This window comes from Pseudonaja textilis, chromosome 6 (assembly GCF_049901715.1).
Source record: "Pseudonaja textilis isolate UNSWEBS1 chromosome 6, rPseTex1.2, whole genome shotgun sequence".
Lineage (NCBI taxonomy): Eukaryota > Metazoa > Chordata > Lepidosauria > Squamata > Elapidae > Pseudonaja > Pseudonaja textilis.
Genome location: NC_141995.1, coordinates 32,380,965 through 32,399,892, shown reverse-complemented (window position 1 = coordinate 32,399,892; position 18,928 = coordinate 32,380,965). Strand labels below are relative to the sequence as shown.

Genomic DNA, 18,928 nt, shown 5'->3' with positions numbered 1-18,928 from the left:
TTAAGGTGGTTTTATAGTTTTCATTCCACCTGAAAGATTGTTTTTAATGCTGCGTCAAGTTAGTATTTATAGTCTTGTCCTTTTAAAATGTCACAAGGAATTTATACATTATCTGTACAGAACAGATTCCTTAGGTTTCTTTATGTTGCTCTGAAATTAAGCCAGGCTGTCCAACCTATAACATTATTGAATTTTGAATTTGAATGTGGGGTGTCAATGGGGATGGGACAGAAAAACAGGAGGAGGAGGGTGATAAAATCCTTTCAAGTTCATTAACATTTTATTTTTAAATATTTCAAAGTCAATGGAACAGGAGATAGTCACTTAAGCAGCCATATTCCATTACATTTTGCAAAAACATAAACTGTGTAATTTCAAATTTATATATAGAACCTCAATGACATAAACTGTATTAGTGTCTAGCTAATAAAATGTGAAAGCATATTAGCTGACAACAAAGCTCTATAAGTAATTAAGAAAGAGATAAAAATTTGTTTTACCTTTAAATCAAGAATGTAGCAGCTGCACGAATGCTACAGGGTAGGGAGTTCCAACAAGAAGAAGCCAAGTGAGGGGTCTTAGATGGCCCAGGGCCCTGAAAATATGATATGCATCCTTTTTGCCTCAGGGTCACATATTGAAGTCTATCTCATATTTGTAATGGCTGGAAGCCATAATCATTTGGATTTAATAACCTTTGTGGTTTCAGTCTAATTTTTAGCATACAAGTCTCTACTTTTTTTTTTAAGAGCTGTCACAAGCCACTGACAGCAGAATTTGGAAAAAAGAGATCATTCATACTTTAAAGCCAGTTGACAAACATTTCTGAAACTGTTAAATTACAATTGGAATTAAACTGTGTCTAGAAAATGTAATATGTTGTTTAACATGAACTGGACAAAGCAAGGCTTTTATATTACTTCATCTATACTATAATACATATAGTAGTATGTGTATTATTAGCATGGTAAGGCAACATATGAATATCTGAATGCATTAGAAATTTTCCACGGAAACTTTAGTTTATTAAAAATTTCTGATGCATTCAGAAGTTCATATGCCGCCTTACCATGCTAATAATACATATACTACTATATGTATTGTACTAATCATCTCAAGTCGATGGGTAGCACATAAATCTAATAAATAAATACAATAAATAAAACACTGGTCACATATATGTAAGTACATTTATTCACACTTTCTTCTATGGCATGCTATTGTTTGTGTACTTATGTTTTATTAAGGATATTTTAAAATCTATGTTTAAGCCAACATGAATGATTATAGAGTTGTCAACATACGCATTCAGATTACTTGTTTATCAAATTTTGAAAATGGCTATCTCCCTAGCAGAGGTATACAAATAACATAATTAAACATAAAATTATATAAAATTTAAATTATATAAATTATAAATCAATCCAAAATTCAAGGGAGAAATCAATAGGTTCAATTATCATATTTTGGAGAAATGCAAAGATTTTAGGAAGCCCATAATGTTGGAAAGAAAAGAGAAAATGAGGAAACAAAGATGGACTTTAAAGAAGCAGGTCAAGCTTTTGAACACTGGTGTTGGAGAAGATTCTTGAGAATACAATAGATAGCCAAGAAAACATGCAAATTTTATTTTACATGGTTGGAAAAAATGTGTAAAATACATCCCTGTTTTGAATTTCATTATTTCTTTTATAAATTCTGTAATTCAAGTCTGGACTGTTTTCTGAAAGAGCTACATAACCTTTTGCAAGGCAGATAAAAAAGTATGGAAAGGAATACAAGCAAAATCCACTATCTCTGACAGTTGTTGGTGATCTCTGTCCATTCTGTTGATTTTAATTGCAGTTCATACAAAAGTTTCAATTTTTCAATAGCAATTTTAATGGATAGTGCTAAAGTGAGAAAGGTTGACTAATAATCTTTCTTTAGCAGTTCTTTACACCTGTAAGATATCTGGTCATGTTCTAAATATCTGTTACAAAATTTACATTTGCATTGACAGCCAGATGTTGTGCTTAGTAGTCGAGATGAGGCTTTATCACCTGTAATTTCCAGCATACTTTTCAATGAAGCATGACTTGTATGTTTATGAATTACTTGTCTATTCAAGGTATTGAAAGTTTTCCTCTTCTTCATGTTTTGTTGCTTTGGGTTTGTTTTCCACATTCCTGTCTTTCAGGGAACCATCATCCCTTCATCTACTTGAACTGCACAGCCAAGGTGCATGGTGCACTACTTAAGATCAGGTTTTAGAAGGAATGCAATGCCAAAGCTGTTTAGATCTTTATTGTCAGTTAAACCAATGGTTTTTTTCCATCCTAAAATATTATTTTTCATTTTTTTTATAGCTAGGAAACTGAATATGATTAACTTTGCAGTACAGATTAGCTAAAGAATTTCGATGTTGCAGTGAAGACAAAATTGGGTAGCAACACTGGGATGGGGGAAACTAATAAAACACATCATTTTATAAATATAGAAGAAAAATGTACAGGAGATTAACCATGAGTATATAATAGTCTGTTATACAATAGTGGCATTTACTATGTTAGCTAATATATAAAAGTAATTAAAATAATACTAGTTTTTACTTCCTGGTAAAGTAAATAAGATATCTGTATTTCCCTTAAATGACTGTTTTGTATATTGTTCTGTATATTGAATACAGAATTAATGATCAGTGTATTTATACCTCTATTTTACCATATTTGAATGCTATTTCATCAAACAAAAATGCAAACCCCACATATACCAATACAAATAAATACTAACTCATCTCTGATTGTTCAAGCACACTTCACCTAATTATGACAGTCCAGTCACCCGCCTCTCTGAAGATTCTGTGGAGAAGCAGTTTTCATTGCTTTTTGAAAATTGGTAAGGAAGAGGTCAACCTCACCTTAGGAAGAAAGGTGTTCCGGAATTGACAAAGCTGTAGTCACAAAGACTGGATTCCCATCCTCAGTAATTGCCTTTAATCAACTATTTATGGACAATCCTTTAAAGACCATTAAAATGTACAATTTATGTAAAACAATGAATGGTCATGTATACTGTTCAAACATCTGCTATGTTCTTTGTTTGGTCTGGATGTTTTAGCAGAGCTGGAAGTTCTATGTTGTATGCAATTTATACAATTGGGCAATGTACAATAAAAGCACTTTAATGTATATGATTTGGTTATGTCTTTTAATTAAACTTTAACATTAGGATGGCATAATCTTGGAAGCAACTTAAAGATGTCAACTTACTGCTAAATGTTATTATCCAAATTTGGAAACTTATTTATTATAAACAGCTTTGGATATATTGTACCTGGATTGTTGGGAGGAAATAAGTTGTTACATACTCCTAGAAGGATATTTCTGATGGCTGAATGAAATTCGCCAATTTTCAATCTTTGAATTAGTTTTACACTGATAGAAAGGAAAGAGTGGCAATTCTGTGTGGCCTTAGGTACAACTCATTAAAAATTCTAGTTAATTCTACCAATTAACTAAAAATAAATATGATCAATTTCATCATTACTTTTTAGTAATTAGTCTTTATTCTTAGTGAACATATTATTCTGATGTTGCTGCAACAAATCCCCAGCTTATCATACAAGAAATGAAATTTATATTTAGTTTCATTTTAAAGGTAAGGTTCCCCCTCCCCCCCCGACACATTTTGCTGTATGAACAATCAGCAAATTGTTAGTGATGACATGGTTGGTGCTTTTATTGGCTACTTTCAGCTACCGTGGAAACACTGCTTTCTATTGTATTCCAATGTCATTTTGGCTTGGACTGATGGAAGTATCAGATCCCTGGTTTCCTTTAAATCAATTCTCCAGTTTTAAGGTCTTAGGTTTGAGACTTTGATCAAAGAGAAGATTTCCTTAGAGTTTTCTTTTGCAAAATTTGCTGAAAGGGAATGGGTTATGATTATACAAATCTCAGCAACTGGATTATTTTTATTTTATAACACAATTTATCTCTCAGCTTGTTATTTTGAGATTTTTTTGTATGTTGTTTTCATTAATAGCCTCTTTGTGAATTACTGAGGCAGTCACTTATTTTACAGTTAACCTAATAACATCCCAGTAGCCAGTGCTTTATCAAGTGATCACTGAATCCTTCTCAGGTTTTGAACATACCAGTATATCCGTGTATATGCATGGTACTTTAGAAAATGTTTTGGCAATACATAGGGTCTGTTGATACGTAGTTTTGGAAGTCAGTGAAGCTATTTTAAATTGTATCTTTAGCAGAAGGAGCACATGAAAAAGCAGGTAACATGGATGGTTCTGGCCATAGCTAACACTGCTACTCCACCTGCTTCTCAAAACTGATAGCAGTGGGATGCAAACTGAAAATAAATGATAGCTCTCACAGTGCTTTTTATAATTCCTCAACTGTATTGGCAATTTGATAGTTGGACAATTTCTGAGCATTTGTCTAGCATCTTTGGGAACAGCTTTGAATTTGCACCAAAAGTTATTTGATTGGCAGATTGCAAGTATATCAGAATGGCTCAGGATGAAGCAGGAGACGACTTTCAGGAGAACTCCACCATGCTTCAGCGGTGACTTTTGATGCATTTGCAATGTGTTGACTAATCTTTTTTGGGGATATATATTGAATCACTTTTTTAGAAGAGTGTTAGACACATGCTTAAGCAAACACATCCATTTTATTTTTGCAAAAGGGCAGTAGTTTTCTATTTAGAAATGGCAGTAACATGGAAAACTTGTGATCAGGCAACTTGAAAATTTCAGCTACCCACTCATGGTCATTTCAGCTCGGCAAGTCTGTTCAACCAAGGATAGACTCTAGGGCATGATGGTCATGTCTGGTTCTTGGCCAAGAGAGCCAGCATTGTCCAAATACATTTTTGCGGGTCATGTGCGCAGCATGACTATTCTCCAAAGCTGCGCGGTATGCTGTTATGTTGCTACCAAAGTGATACCTATTTATCTACTTGTGTTTGCATGCTTTTGAACTGTTAAGTGGGCAAGAGTTTGGGCAGAAATGGGAGCTCACCTCGTTTCATGGCATTCGGGTCTTTTCAGCTGACAAGCTAAGTGTTTTTAACCGCTATTATATCCCCCCTATATATCTGTATCTGTATCATATGTATATTTGTATCTGTATCTATATCATATCTATTTCTACCTCTATTATATCTATCTATCTATCTATCTATCTATCTATCTATCTATCTATTATCTATCTGTCTGTCTGTCTATCTATCTATCTACTATCTATCTATCTATCTATCTATCTATCTATCTATCTATCTCGACATCTACATCAATTTGCAGAGAGAAGGGCCTTGCTTACAATATTGTGAACAGGCTAAGACAAAATTAATTTCTGTCCAAAAATCTGTATCACCTAATCAGTTTGTTAGCTATTAAAATACCAGAGAATTTATCTATTCTGTAATAAACTAAGTTATCTGCCTGTGACAATAAATGTTTTGCTACATCTTGATTTATTTCTTATGATTATGCTACAATCTCTTTTATTTCATTTTTCCTGGGGCTTATGCTTATCACCGCTCCCTTCACTTGCCAACTTAGTCTGTGAAAATGTGTACCATTAATATATATGTTAATTTTAAAATGTCACTAGAAGACTTCGTTACTTTATTTGAAGTACTCTGAAAAATGGACTTGAAACTGTTTCTAATACACTAAATCCTAGCTATATATAATCCACTGTCTATGGATAAAGGGCATGTCACATCTTCCTAGGATTTATTAAAAAATAATATAAAAATCTTAAAATATAACTTTATTAATCAGGTAAACTATAATTAGCTCTCACAAGACTTCATGCTTTTTTTCATATGATCATATGAGATTGCAGAGACAAGATGGTTGAAATAACATAAGATTATGGACTTTTTTTGGGAGGGGAATATATAGTGTTAGAAAATGTTGATGATCTTTTCATATGTACTGAAATATAATTATTAAAATGATAAAATCATGCAGGTTGCACCAGTTAGTTTAAATAAGAAATGAGACTACATAAGAATTAAACATGTAACTTTTATCTTGCAGTTTTATGGCCAAACCTGGAAATAAATTTTAAAATAGTATTCATTAAATGCAAATTCCATGTGTTAATTTTAAAAAGCTAGCACATGAGACAGAATGTTTTTCATATCAAGAAACAATACATGCATCCATCCTGCAAGAAAGCAATGACTTTGGAAAAGTCAGGATAAATACTTCAAAGTGGTATACTTTCAAAGAGTGCTAGAAAATGAGGTAAAAAGATTAATTTAAGTCAGAACAATATGTTCTTAAAATGTAATGTTTTTGTTTGGATGATTTTTCTTAAAAATTTTTTTATTAAACATTAAAATATAAAATGAAAATGAAAATGAACATAATGGGAAAATGGGGAAGGGAAAAGATGAAAGACAGAAGTATAGGGTAAAAGGAAAAAAAGAAAGAAAACCATTGACTTCTGACTCTGTTTAGTGCAATAAAATAAGAATAGTAACATTAAAGGCTTTTTTACTTTTGCTTACTTAATATGTAGTGGCCATTTCTATAGCAACAAACATGTCTAATAAATAAATCCCTTTAAAGCAAAATATAATACATCTCAACATAACAGTGAAAAATATGATCTGACTCCTATTTGGAAACTAGTTTGATAGACAAATTCAAAATCCCTCTTCTTTCTTTCTTTCTTTCTTTCTTTCTTTCTTTCTTCCTTCCTTCCTTCCTTCCTTCCTTCCTTCCTTCCTTCCTTCCTTCCTTCCTTCCTTCCTTCCTTCCAACTAGACCATCCTTCAGACAGCTGATGCCTTTTACAAAGCTATTGCATTTCTACAAGACACATGGCCACCCTATTAAAGAGCTGGACATAGACATATTTGTATTTTGTGTCTTCTGCTTAGTGGAACATATAGAGCTTTTGTAATGTATTCCATTTTGTAGTGTATTTTGTATTCTATTTTCTTCAATGTAGCTCAATAAGATAAATTATGAGAAACTATCAGACAGTAAATGTACTGTAAGATTCTATGCTTACTTCAAAATATGTGGAACTCCTCATGGTCAAGGGGTGCAAAAGCAGAGCATAGAAAAAGCTTTATACTCTTCTCAATCTTGCGTCTGTACACTAAATGGGGTTTGTCCTTTGTTCTATGGTAAGCTATGGTAAGAGATAATATAAGGAAGAGATTAATATTCTGAATAATCTCTATCATATGTGTTGCTTCATATTTTGCCTTTGACTCTTCTGCAGTCTGATTCATATAGGGCAGATCTACAATAGTCTAAATGTAAGTTTATCTGTATGAATTACTCTAGCCTGATAATCCTATTAAAGAAAGGAAATTGTTGGTATACCAATTGACAGAGGTAGATACTCCCGGTCTCAGAAAACTTGATTCATCTTCCAAGATTCATTTTCATCTATTCCACTGTTATGACTAGCATAACCTCCAGGAAGCTGGTATTGTGGTTAACAATATCAAAAAGTTGCTGAGTGATTAAGCATGTTCAACCAAGTAATACTCCCTCTGTCTCTTTTCCACAGGAAATCTTCTATCAGAGCTTATACAATATCTTTCTCCCACGCCTCATGAAGTAAAAGTGATCCTATAAAATGAGCTTAGTGCTCTAGACATTTCAGAATGTACCATATGAGAAGTACACCGATATTAATACGAATATGAACAATATATGTGTCAAAACAGCTATGTAAGTGTTCCAGCAACAGGTTGTTGTTGGCAAGCAAGGCCTTGGTATTCTGGCCAGTAGATATCTTTTTTGTTTTCCAATAAATCACCATTCCTGACTATCAGACACTTGGAAAATATCTGTAAGGTAGAACTTATAATTACACAATATGTAAGTATCAAAATGTTCATATGATATATTTTTAACAGAGATTTTCATATTTCATAGAGCTTCATTCCTGTTTTGTATTTTAACATATATAATTATATATTATTATGGTTTTTTGCACAGTTGGCCAGAAGTTTAGACTGCATTTGTCATTTTTATTCATCTATTGAGTCCTTCCCAAGAACCTGGAATAGGAATAACAAAAGGTTATGCAACATAATCTGCCATATTGATGGAGATTATTTTTTGTTCTCAGTATAGGATTGAGAGAGCTGGGTTGACTTTAAGTTATCTGCATGTCTTCTGTAACTAAAGGAAGCCTAAAATCGTGGTTTCCTCATTTCTAGTCCAGCCCTTTAACTACTATACAACACATACAAAAACATTTTGTCTCCTTGTCCACACAAGTGAATGCACATGCATAGAAACATACATATATGCACAGCAAACATATTTAGGGGTACTTGTGCCCAACAAAATCTCTTTTGCAGTGTTGTGTTGCTCCCTTTGATGATGACCAATAAACTTTCAAATGGACAGTGGTAGAACACAACATCTGGTGTCTCATGGATATCCTCACCATACAATACTTGCATTTAAGGCAGAGGAAAATATTTTTGTAAAAAGAACCACTGGCTACCGAATAGTACAAACAGTACAGTTGGCCTTCAGAAGCATTGTGGAAGACAGGGATCTAGTAGAAAAGTAGAATGGTCCCTTGGCTACTGGAGGGAGGGGAACTCCAAGGACAAAGCAAATAAGGTGGCAGTTCCTATGAATACAAAACTACCCTCACCCCACCAGGTTCCAAATTCTGCAGAACTATCCGTGCAGAATTTTCTCAAAGTTGAGTTGAGTCAATATTTAATTGCTTCAAGGCCTTTCTCAGCTTCATGGCATTATGAAGAGATGGGAGAGCACTTATCTCAGATCACTCAAGCAATATTTCCTTTGAAGCAGAAACCGGGCTGATTGTTATGTAGCTCACCTTTCTCAAATACTGTGATTTCAAAGTCTATGCAATTGTGAGGACACTGGAGACATAATTGATCACAAAATAGTGAAGTTCCCATTTAAGGAAGGGTCTAAAGTTTCAAGTGGCCATTGTATCACAACTTAATTTCAATCTCCCAATAAAGATATCCTTTTGTAAATCCATCCATCAATTTTTTATAACTTCCCTTTTCCTTTATATATACTATATGTATGTGTTTATATTCTACACAGCAAATGTGTTTCATTTCTATGTAAAACAATGGTGCAAAACCTACAGTTTGACTTGTTGGAACTTGATAGCTATGTCAATACTCCATTCTTGGTTGCCATAACACTATGGCAAAATACTATGGAATATCACATCCTGTATAAATATAGCTGTAGCTTTTGGGAATGGGAGCATTTCTAAATGGCTTGAAGCTATGTCACATTATAATCCCAGAAATAAATGAAAGCATAGTTGTGGAGTGAATCTGCTGTTTTTCAGCCATTAACAAGTATTGTTATTTCTTGATTCCTGCATCTCAATATCTTTGTCCATAAACAATAGAATGACATTTTTTTCATCAATTCATATTGCTGCCGATGTTAGTATTATCTTTGACTGCATTTCTGAACAGTACTCTCAGGAATAGATGATGGAAAACCATTTCAGAATATAACATATTTGCAGGTCTTTGGCTTGGAAATGTAATCTGGGATTCTGCCAGCTATGATTTTTCTTTCCCTTAAGGCAAGTCTTTTGTACAACTGCATCTTTGACTCTTCGTTTCTTGCATTAATTTGTACTGATAATTAATTAACATTTAGACATATGGCACAGAAGCCCCCACAAACCAATCCTGTTGCCAGGAAATGTGGCTCACAAGTAGTACTTCTTGCTGATAGGGATGTGGAAGAGAATCCATTCAAATAGCTGACATTATAGAATAGTGTGATGATCACTGAAATCAGCAGAACAACTCTGCCAAAAACAGACATGGCACGTAGACATCAATAGCTCTCTGCCCACATTGGATACTCTTGTCCAGCCAGAAACCATGTACATATTTTGCTGCCACCAGCCAATACTCCCACCACAAAACAAGATGTTGGAAGTTTTATTCCAATTTCTATTTCTCTACTGTATGCACTACTAGACTGTCTGTAATTAAGTCATACACAAATTGCTCACAGAAAAAGCATTTTTTTAAAAATAATGGGTGGTCAACCAAACACCCTGTTCAGATCAACGCAGAACAGCTCAATTCATTTGTGGTCATCTGCAAAATGTACAAAATCTCTAACATGTGGATTTCACTCACTTGTCTAAAAATCATAGCAATTGCTTAAAGGATCAATTCCAAATGATGCTTCTGTAAAATTCATATACTATTGGGATTTAACTGTGTGGAACAAATTATTGCAGTTTCTCTTAGACAATTCCTCCTTGACCAATTCAGTGACTGTCATTCGTGTAGGAAACAGAACTGGAGTGAAACAAACATTTCAGAAAAACAGGTAACAGTCCTAATGGTGGATGATTCTTGTGAAAGGAAACCGAGTTCCTTTTAGGAGAATCTGGGAAAGACAGTGAGGAAACCTCTAAGGAGAATTCAGTGCCTCTATTCTATTTTTGTTTCCTTACACTCCCCCCACCTACTTCAACCTAAAAAAGGATCTTGTTTCATCCTTTTATATTGGAACTTTCCACCTGAAGCGGTAATCTTCTGATAGCCTTTTTCTGAGCAATGATTTGTTTAATTGTAAGCAAAGGATTAAGATGAGGAATAAAGAACAGGAAGAACTCTTAGAAATGGTGCCAGTGCTAAACTTTGATGAGTCATTTGCAGAGAAATATAGAGTCCCCCTTTAGCACCTCATTCCCCCCTGCAAAAAAAGAAAACATCTGCTGGAGGAGAATGGATTTGTTTTCTTAATTATACTGAACTTGTTATCAGGAGGGGGGTCTGTGTGAGTTTCAGATTGCCTATTCTTGTAATTAGGTAGTTTGTAATAATTAGAGAGGATTCTAGATACATACTGATGAAATGCCTCTGCATTTCCTGTTGGAATAATCTATCATCTTTCTGTCTCTGTGTGTCTGTCAATCTACCTGTCTGTCTATCTATCGAGACCATAAAATTATTTTTTGAAGTAGAACCATGATACAAAGTGGAAGAGCTTTGTATAAATGAGCCAGAGATGTTCCTCATTTTTCCCCCCAAGAAGCTGTACAGCTAGTAAATTTGAAATCGTATGTTTGATACATTTGGGAGATGTTTAGAAAATGATCTTGGATTCTTTAAGATAAATATGATCAACACTGCAGATAATTGTCATTTACTGACTGCATCATTTAACAGCAGTTCAAAGTTACGACAATGTTTAAAACTAATTTTGTGAGCACTCCTCGCATTTACAGCCATTGCAATACCCCTCAGTCACATGATCACCATTTGAGCACTTTGCCACTGGCTTGTTACAAACAGAATTTATTTATTAATTAAATTTATATGCCACCCATCTTCCCAAAAGAGCAATTCTATTAATAGAAGGGAAATAAAATAAGTTTTATTCATGTGAACTTTTGCTAATGCCAAAGAGGAAGTGTGATCATAATCCCATCATTGTCACATGATGTTTCACTTAGCAACCATGGTGCTTAGTGATGGAGTTGTTAGTCCCAATTATGGTTTGATAAGCAAGGGGTACCTGTAATTTAATTCTATTATTTAACTTTTGAGAAGTCTTTTTAGTTTTAATCATCTCATTATGGCTTTGGTAGGGACATCCTGCAAAACCTCAGTTGTTCGGTTTACAACTACCTGTTCAGAAACTTAGATGTAATTTTGCAGAGTTTCAGGCTTATGTTTGGCATTTGTTTTAGCTTCCATTACTGGAAGATATAATAAACAATTTAGCTCCCATTTGGCTCTATATGCAACTATTTTAAGACCCACTTAAACAGCTACTTGCAGCGCTTACTCCATTTTCCTTGTCAAATTCTTGTCAAAGAATTACTTTGTGTTTTAAAACAATAATTTTCATATCTGTATTCCCCATGGCATCATACAATCCCACACACAATCATGAGCCAAGACAACTTGGCACCATATCCCTGACCAGCAATTGTACTGTCACCCCAATCAATCTTTATACATGTATCATATATATTAACCTATCAACAGAACATTATGTCTCCTCTTGCATTTGCTTAATGTTGAAACTTTCACTAAGGATTGCATTTATTCTTACACAGGGTTTGTTTCCATGATACATTTCCTACCACATTCAGGAAGCAAAGTTTAACACCACAATCACCCCAAAGATTCCATTATTCAATCCTATTTATTACATACTTTATACAAATCCACAAAGGCAATAATGATTATTACATGCATACATATTTCAATCATGTGTTGAAGAGCCATGTGCTGACCTGCACATTCCCTGTACCCATTAGGATATACTGTACTTCCCATGTTTTGTTCATTGTCACCTCTTGATCAAAATTCTGCAAATGTTTTTCATTGAATTCCATGAAAGGCAGGTAACTTCCTCTCTTTTGATTCATAGTTTCAATGCTTTTTTAAAAGGTTATTTTAAAAACTTATATAGGTAATCCTCGACTTACAACCACAAGTGAGACATTTGTTAAGTGAGTTTTGCTCCATTTTATGGCCATTGATTTTGCTTTTCAGAAGGTTGTAAAACATGATCCCAGAGCATTGCAACCATCCTAAATATGAGTCAGTTGCCAAGTGTTGATCATGTGACACTTGATGCTGCAAGTGACCATTTTGTGAAAAATGGTCATAAGTCAGTTTTTTTCAGTGCCACTGTAACTTTGAACGGTCACTAAATCAACTGTCATAAGTCGAGGACTACCTGTATTAGGAATGCACATCCAATAACAGATGGCCTGAAGAAATCAATGAACAGTTTGAGAACAAAAAAGATGGACTTAAAATCAGTAAATAAATACAAAATTACATGTTAAAAGGGATCAAGGTTGACAACTAATTTAGAAAACCCATTGCAGTGGCTCTTCAAAGGCTTTTAAGAACAAAAAAGGGAACAGAAGAGATCCATTGGGCAAAGGGAGTTATAATCTGTGTGCTGAAATAATTGAGAAGAATTGTGTGATGGGCATGTAACCACATATAAACCATACCACATCTTACCTCTAAACATCACTCTATCTTCCCTCTGCTTTCTCCTCCAATTCAATGTGTTTAAATCAGTGGTGAGATTAAAAAAATTTACTACTGGTTCTGTGGGCATGGCTTGGTGGGCGTGGCGTGGCGTGGCGTGGCTTGGTGGGCCTGGCAGGGGAAGGATACTGTAAAATCTTCATTCCTATCCCACTCTAGGGGAAGGATACTGTAAAATCTTCATTCCTATCCCACTCCAGGGGAAGGGTACTGCAAAATCCCCATTCCCTCCCCACTCTTGGTGGAAGGATACTGCAAAATCCCATTTCCTCCCCACCCCACTAACCTGCTTTCCAGCTCCAGTCTCCTGTGCACGGCAACAAAAGAAGACCCAGCTGATCAGCTGGGACTCAGGAGATAGAGAATAGATGGGAGCAGGCTAGTCAGAGGTGGTATTTTCCAGTTCTCCGAACTACTCAAAATTTACGCTACCGGTTCTCCAGAACTGATCAGAACCTGCTGAATACCACCTCTGGTTTAAATCCTACATCACTTTAGCCAGTCTATTTATCTGACGAAGTGAGCTGCAATTCATGAAAGCTTATGTCTTTTATTAACATTTGTTCATTGGAAAAACTGCTACTAGACTTTAAGCAGCTCTTTTCATTCTGACCTAATAATGCCTGGCCATATATCCAGTTCCAAAATTTATGTTTTAGGGTGTAATTTTGAATATACAACTAAATTTATACAATATGTTGATTAAGGAATTTACCAATTATCTTTACTTGCTGCTAAATAGGAAAAAACAATTAGGTTAATTTTAACCAAATTGATAAAAATTGACACATAAACACTTTTGGTTTTGTTTGTTTGACACATAAACACTTTTATGCAAGTAGAAATGTGCAATTCACTGTGCACATTTGTAACCAAACATTTATTTCAAAAGATTCCACAGCACTCATATAACTTCTCATTCCTTTTTACTGGGAAAACTGAAATATTTAATTACTGTACTTTGTTTCTCCCCTGTATCCCCTTTCTCCGTATATTATTTTTACTTGCTAAGTAACAGCCCAACAAAATTGGTGGATATATTTCATATTTTAGTGCTGCCACAGAACAGCTGCCAGAGAATGATGAAAACTTGCATTATTCACAAAATTGATACCAGTCACTACATTAGTATTGTTGAAATGGAAAATGTTGTGTTTTTCCAATCTGAAACAAATACATGACAACTTTAAAATTATGTAGAATCATTGTGAGTGGGTTATGTTTTGGCAAAATCAAAACATTGGGCATTTTAGTTGTTCTGGGTTTTGACCAAGGCAAAATCTGGAGAGATCTTAAGCAATGTGTATCACAAAGCTAACAATTTGCCTCATCCTTCTCTCATCATTTACTAGGCCTCTACACCAGACTACCTGCATACCTTCATAGAATTTTCTTTTTCTTTTTCTTCTCTTCTCTTCTCTTCTCTTCTCTTCTCTTCTCTTCTCTTTTCTTTTCTTTTCTTTCCTCCCCTCCCCTCCCCTCCCCTTCTCTCCTCCTCTTCTCATCTAATCAAACCTAATCTTTCTTGTTTTTGCTTCTAATGCCATTGAGATCATGCCACCAAGTGCTGCATGCCCAGTACTAACCTGCCTCTAATTTCCTATAGGCTTCTTTTCCATTCCTTATTGTCTGTCACGCTCAAAGCCAAGGATATTGGCTATGAATACAGGTAATCTGATTATGCCTTATGACCATAATGGGCAGGCTCCATTATGGTCATAAGGCATAATCAGAGAACCTGTATTCATAGCTTAAGGCTAAATCAGGATGGTTGTAAAGCAGGTCATCACATGACCGATGTTACAACCACTTTTGTGATATTAAGTGAAAGTTGCATGCATAAAGTGACCACCACAGTTATTAATCAAATGCTGTGGTTGTTAAGTAAACCATTGTTCACTATGGGGATTTCTTTTTCAAAAACATTGCAAATGATAGTCACATGACTATGGAACTCTTTAAATAGCCATAAATGTGGCTGTTGCCAAGTGCCTGAAATGCAGTCATGTGATTTTGGGGAGGAGGCTGACTGTTAGAACTTCCGAACTGAAAAAGATATTCAGATATTGTGATATGTTTATACTTACGAGATCACAATAGTATAAGTCATGATGTTCCCTCTCACACTCTATGGAAGTTCAAGTTGGATTTTGAAGAAGCAGGAGGGGAAGAGTGTTCATATTTTAAAATTGTTGGGTTAGAAAAGTGAATATTTTGGAGACCAAGAAAACAAATGGATCATCAAATAAATCAACTTAGAGATCTCATTAGAGGCATAAATGATCAAGCTCAAATTATTGTATTTAAGACACTTCATGCGAAGACCTAGGTCTCTGAAGACGTTCTAATGCTGAAAAAAGTAGAAGAAAAGAGAATAAGAAGACAAGGAGCAGAGCAAGACGGATGATCTCAGTTAGAATGGTGATAAGTGCAGCATTAGAAGACCTGAAAGATCAGATTAGGACAGATCACTATGGAGGAAATCTACTTATACAGTCACTAAGGATCAACATTCACTTGAGAGCAAATAATCCAGCATTAAAAAAAATGGGCAAGTTGGTTTTGGCCATAGAATCACTAACATTCTACATTAGAGTAAGCTTACATACTTACAAGTTCATGCATGTGTGCATAGACATACATAGAGGACATTAAGTTATACAAAATTTGTATATATCAATTTTTATATTGAGTTGCAAAAAATAAAATTAAAAGTCAGGAAAACTGACTGGTTCACTACCATTCCTGCTTAATTACTGAAGCATTAATAGACACTTAAAATTCATTTTCTCCTTTTTTGTCATCATATACTGTAATATGTCCTGAATCAGAGCTGGCCACCCTATGGAAACAGACTATACATTGCCAGAACTGGAATTTTGCAGGATAGGTGGACTTTTTTAGATTTTAGATTTTTCAGTTCATTCAATTCAGTCATTTTCAGGTTTTAGATTTTTAAACTCATAATATACAAGATGATTTCAAACAGTCTGTCTTCTCCCAGTCCATATTGGAACATTTACCATCCAGTGATGCCTTATAGGCAGATAGGACCATTTTATAGAACAATTTTGGGAGTTTGCTTGAATAGAGAACCGTCTGCAGCTAAAGCTAAGACCTCATTGTGCAGAAAGAGTGGTGATAGCTCAAGGAGGTACCCTTGAAATTATTTGACTGCTTCATAGCACTCTCTGTTTCATGATTTATGATGCAAATCACAGTCTCTCTCACTGCTTTTGAAAGCATGCAATTATGTTGGTTTGCTTCCTGTTGTGTTCTCTGGCCTTTGTCATAAGAATGAAGCAATGGAATTTCAGTAGCTAACATGTTCTGTGAATAGTAGCATTGTGCTATACAGCTCTGACCTTTTCAATATTCTGTCGTTCAAACATGAGTTGTCTCTTTGCACTCTCAGCAGCCTCCGGGAAGAGCAAAGTTACAGGAAAATGCAGAATACTAAAAAGAGAAAGAATGGTATGATTCATTGTCTCAAAGCCACAAACTATGCCTGTTTTGTCTAGAATTTACTTGAAATAGATGAAAAAAAAAAGCCTTCTTATGCCAGAGTTAGCCCTAGGCATCAGGGGCACTCTGAACGACCCTTTTCAATACAAACCTAGTTGTTGACATGCAATTTCATTTTTTTAAATTCCTGTATTCCTATCTTGTCAGAGCTGCCTTTTTTCCTACTTCCTGGAATATTACAGTTTGCTTTGTAAGAAAAAAAAATCCTCTTTTGTAGCCCACACAGTGAAGAATGGAATTGAGTTTTGCATCCTGAAAACATTTGAAAAATATTATGTCTTTAACCAATGAATGAAATGTGAATACTTTGTCCTATAATTTAGGGGGAAAACCCATAAATAATAGAGCTTAGGGCACTTTTAGCTAAGCTGGATAACTTATACAGTAGTGTGAAAGAAAGTATTTCTTTAAAAATGACTGAAAAAATGACTGGTAACTATACCTTCCTATAACAGTGAACTGAATACCTAAAATAACCATGAAACATTTTAACTGAGATGCTAAACTCAACCAAGATACTACATTCCAAGTAGCTGATTGGCCTTACTGCAAAGTAGTAGTCTCAAGAACATGAAATGTGCTTTAATTAAATACTGTTAAAATTACTTATTACATATTTCATAATGTTTGCCTTCTGTCCTGATGAAGATTACAATTCAGTGAAAGGCTTTGGAAAGGCTCTGGGACAACCAAAGGCTATCATGCAGACATAATATCATTGTATTTAAAGGTAGGAATGAACTTTCAAGACCTATTGACTTTGTCTGTAGAACCTAAATGTTATCTTTTTCTCCTGTTCTTCAGATATTGAAGAAAGGGGTATGTAATAGGGAAAGATGACAGATATTGCCAATGATCCCAGGAGCAAACTTGTTTGATTTCCAGTTTTGTTTTTGTTTCCTGCTTTCTAAGGAACCAGTGGCCCTCCACTTATTAAACTCATCAGCTTTCCTTTCTTCTGTCACCAAGCTGACCAATTAGGACTTGCTGCTTGATTGCTTGCAGTGACATTATCAAGTGACTGCACTTCACACACACCCTTCCCAGTTCAAAAAGAGCCTGCAGGAGCAAATGGCCAAATGAAAAAAGGCGCATTATCTCTTCCTTGCCAGATGTACCACCCCCCCACATCTCCATATTATTAAATATTTGGGTTTAGCCCTATGTAAATGTCACACTTATTGCCCTGCACATTAAAGGACTGGCGTAGAAAGAAAGGTGTGATGTGGTACATGAGGTGTTTGCTCTAAATGAGACTTATATCACGCATGGTTTAAAAAGCAAAATAGTAAACCAGGATGTGATGTAGTTATTAAAGTTCACCACAATCAAGATGACAGATAAGAAAATACATTAGTTTTGTAAACAGCACAAAATCAGAATAGTTGTTATGGTGATAACATGGACACTTATAAAATGTGCTTGAATCTTATACTGATTACTACAGCTTAGACTTAACATTAGAAAGATGCACAGACGACATTTTGACATAAAAAAAAATTAAACAAAAGAAACATTTGATGCTGGCAGATAAAAAGCATCTAAATGTCTACTCTTCCATTTGTTCTGAACTCATCCTGTATAACCAAACTCTTCTACACAGGAATCTGTCAGTGTTAACATGCATACCCACAAATAGTGGATTATAAATGTTAATATTTTCTGCTAAACGGAAGACAGTTATTTCTTCTTCTTCTTTTTTTTTGATCTCACAAGTGACATCTGCTGGTCATCTCTAAATTATATGTCTTTAGAATGAAACTTTTTGATCTGGGATGACATGGTAAGAATTTGTGAGGGTGACAAAGATGCTTAGAGATTTATACCTCATATAATTACACATTAAAGTTGTTTTTTTATTTCTTTCATTTTTGCAATTTCAGGACAATTATCGAGAGCAAAATATTAGCTTTTTATTTATACATTTAAGCATAAACCTTATTTTGATACAGAAAACATTTAGGCCCACATTGACAAAACTTTGGTGGACACTTGTACCAAGCCTTTAAAGTTGGGAGTTGGAGAGAAACTTTTAATTCATAAGGAGTAATTTCTTGTGAGTCCATGAGCAAATTTTTGCAAGGTTCCTGCGGAAGTTGCTAAAACAACTTGTTTTCAAGACAACATCTAATACAAGCACCAATAAAATACAAAATTACAACAAATCCTTCAGTTAAAAACAGTATTAACAGTAGCAGAGATCAAAACAGGAAATGCAAGTTGATCTAAAAATATTACAGAAATAAATCTTGTTAAAATGCAGCATTGCAGAATAAAGTAGAAGTTTGGGATAATCAAATAAAATATATCAACCATTAAAAATACTTACATCAACCATTATTTTCAAAGCAAG

At 34.6% G+C, this 18,928-nt stretch overlaps 1 long non-coding RNA gene across 1 annotated transcript; it reads right to left on the bottom strand.

Annotated features, from left to right (window-relative positions):
• Nucleotides 1-6,064: 6,064 nt before the first annotated feature.
• LOC148125441 (uncharacterized) lies at nt 6,065-15,278 on the bottom strand. The gene is made up of 3 exons (XR_015744211.1): nt 15,138-15,278; nt 7,038-7,160; nt 6,065-6,182 (listed from the first exon to the last, which is right to left on the bottom strand). It is a non-coding gene; the product is annotated as an uncharacterized LOC148125441 (long non-coding RNA).
• Nucleotides 15,279-18,928: the final 3,650 nt, after the last annotated feature.